Here is a 3,959-nt window from a genome sequence, read left to right on the forward strand (position 1 = left end):
AAACACCACTGCACTACCCTAAACCCTAAAACACTACCCCCTACACTACACAGACACCACTGCACTACCCTCAACCCTAAAACACTACCCCCAGAACGAACCCCCAAACACTACCCAAATACCACTGCACTACCCTAAACCCTAAATCTACCCCCAGCACCACCCCCTACACTACCCAAACACCACTGCACTACCCTAAACCCTAAATTTACAGCAGCACGACCCCCTACACTGCCCAAACACCACTGCACTACCCTAAACCCTAAAACACTACCCCCAGCACGACCCCCTACACTACCGAACCACTACTGCGGTACCCTAAACCCTAAAACACTACCCCCAGCACGACCCCCTACACTACCCAAACACCACTGCGCTACTCTAAATCACTACCCCAGCATGACCCCCTATACAACCCGAATACCACTGCACTACCCTAAACCCTAAAACACCACCCCCAGCACGACCCCCTACACTACCCAAACACCACTGCGCTACCCTAAACCCTAAAACACTACCCCAGCATAACCACCTATACTACCCAAACACCACTGCACTACCCTAAACCCTAAAACACGATCCCCTACACTCCACAAACACCACTGCACTACCCTTAACCATAAAACACTACCCCAGCATGACCCCCTACACTACACAAACACCACTGCACTACCGAAAACCCTAAAACACTACCCCCTACACTACACAGACACTGCTGCGCTACCCTATACCCTAAAGCACTACCCCCAGCACAACCCACTACACTACCCAAACACCACTGCACTACCCTAAACACTAAATCATCCCTAGCATGACACCCTACACTACCCAAACACCACTGCACTACCCTAAACCCTTAAACACAACCCTCTACACTCCACAAACACCACTGCACTACCCTTAACCATAAAACACTACCCCCAGCATGACCCGCTACACTACACAAACACCACTGCACTACCCTAAACCCTAAAACACTACCCCTACACTACACAGACACCACTACACTACCTAAACCCTAAAACACCACCCTCAGCATCACCCCCTACACTACACAAATACCACTGCACTACCCTAAACCCTAAAACACTACCCCTACACTACACAGACACCACTGCACTACCCTCAACCCTAAAACACTACCCCTAGAACGAATCCCCAAACACTACCCAAATACCACTGCACTACCCTAAACCCTAAATCTACCCCCAGCACCACCCCCTACACTACTTAAACACCACTGCACTACCCTAAACCCTAAAAGACTACCCCCAGCACGACCCCCTACACTACCGAAATACCACTGCGCTACCCTAAACCCTAAAACACTATCCCAGCACAAACCCCTACACTACCCAAACACCAATGCACTACCATAAACTCTAAAACACTAACCCCAGCACAACGCCCTACACTACGCAAACATCACTGCGGTACCCTAAACCCTAAAACACTACCCCCAGCACGACCCCCTATACTACCCAAACACCACTGCGCTACCCTTAATCACTACCCCAGCATGACCCCCTATACAACGAACACCACTGCACTACCCTAAACCCTAAAACACTACCCCCAGCACGACCCCCTACACTACCCAAACACCACTGCGCTACCCTAAACCCTAAAACACTACCCCAGCATAACCACCTATACTACCCAAACACCACTGCACTACCCTAAACCCTAAAACACTACCTCAGCATGACCCCCTACACTACCCAAACACCACTGTACTACCCTAAACCCTAAAACACGATCCCCTACACTCCACAAACACCACTGCACTACCCTTAACCATAAAACACTACCCCAGCATGACCCCCTACACTACACAAACACCACTGCACTACCGAAAACCCTAAAAAACTACCCCTACACTACACAGACACTACTGCACTACCCTCTACCCTAAAACACTACCCCCAGCACAACCCACTACACTACCCAAACACCACTGTGCTATCCTAAACTCTAAAACAGTACCCCACCACGACACCCTACACTACCCAAACATCACTGTGGTACCCGAAACCCTAAAACACTACCCCCAATATGACCCCCTACACTATCCAAACATCACTGTGGTGCCCTAAACCCTAAAACACTACCCCTAGCACGACCCCCGACCCTACCCAAACACCGCTGCGCTACCCTAAACCCTAAAACACTACCCCAGCATGACCCATATTCTACCCAAACACCTTTGCACCACCCTAAACCCTAAAACACAACCCCTATACTACACAAACACCACTGCACTACCCTAAACCCTAAAACACTACCCCTAGCTTGACCCCCTACACTACCCAAACACAACTGCGCTACCCTAAACCCTAAAACACTACCCCAGCATGACCCCTATATTACCCAAACACCACTGCACTACCCTAAACCCTAAAACACTACCCCAGCACAACCCCTACACTACCCAAACACCACTGCACTACCATAAACCCTAAAACACGACCCCCTATACTACACAAACACCACTGCACTACCCTTAACCCTAAAACACTAGCCCCAGCACGACTCCCTACACTACACAAATACCACTGCACTACCCTAAACTGTAAAACACTACCCCTAGCAGGACCCCCTACACTACCCAAACACCACTGCACTACCCTTAACCCTAAAAAACTACCCCCGGAACAACACCCTATACTACCCAAACACAAGTGGGCTACCCTAAACCCTAAAACACTGCCCCCAGCATGACCCCCTACACTACCCAAACACCACTGCACTACCCTAAACCCTAAAACACTACCCCCTACACTACACAGACACCACTGCACTATCCTGAACCCTAAAACACTACCCTCAGCACGACCCCCTACACTACATAAACACCACTGCACTACCCTCAACCCTAAAACACTACCCCCAGCACGAACCTCCAAACACTACGCAAATACCACTGCCCTACACTAAACCCTAAATCTGCCCCCACCACGACCCCCTACACTACCCAAACACAAATGCGCTATCCTAAACCCTAAAACACTACCCCAGCACGACCACCTACAATACCCACATACCACTGCGATACACTAAACCCTAAAACACTACCCCCAGCACGACCCTCTACACTACCCAAACATCAAAGCGGTACCCTAAACACTAATACACTACCCCCAGCACAACCCCCTACACTACCCAAAAACCAATGCGCTAGCCTAAACCCTAAAACACTACGACCAGCACGACCCCTTACAATACCCAAACACCACTGCGCTACCCTAAACCTTAAAACACTACCCCAGCACAAACCCCTACACTACCCAAACACCAATGCCCTACCATAAACCCTAAAACACTACCACCAGCACGACACCCTACACTACCCAAACTCCACTGCGCTACCCAAAACCCTAAAACACTACCCCAGCACAACCCCCTCCACTACCCAAACACCAATGCACTACCCTAAACCATAAAACACTACCCCCTACACTACACAGACACTACTGCGCTACCCTAAACCCTAAAACACTACCCCCAGCACAACCCACTACATTACTCAAACACCACTGCGGTACCCTAAACCCTAAAACACTATCCCCAGCACGACCCCCTACACTACCAAAAAACCACTGTGCTATCCTAAACCCTAAAACACTACCCCACCACGACCCCCTACACTACCCAAACATCACTGCGGTACCCTAAACCCTAAAACACTACCCCCAACATGACCCCCTACACTATCCAAACATCACTGCGGTGCCTTAAACCCTAAAACACTATCCCTAGCACGACCCCCTACACTACCCAAACACCACTGCGCTACCCTAAACCCTAAAACACTACCCCAGCATGACCCCTATACTACCCAAACACCACTGCACTACCCTAAACCCTAAAACACTATCCCAGCACGACCCCCTACACTACCCAAACACCACTGCACTACCCTAAACCCTAAAACACGAGCCCCTATACTACACAAACAC

The sequence above is a fragment of the Triturus cristatus genome, chromosome 1_1 (genome assembly GCF_964204655.1).
Source record: "Triturus cristatus chromosome 1_1, aTriCri1.1, whole genome shotgun sequence".
NCBI lineage: Eukaryota > Metazoa > Chordata > Amphibia > Caudata > Salamandridae > Triturus > Triturus cristatus.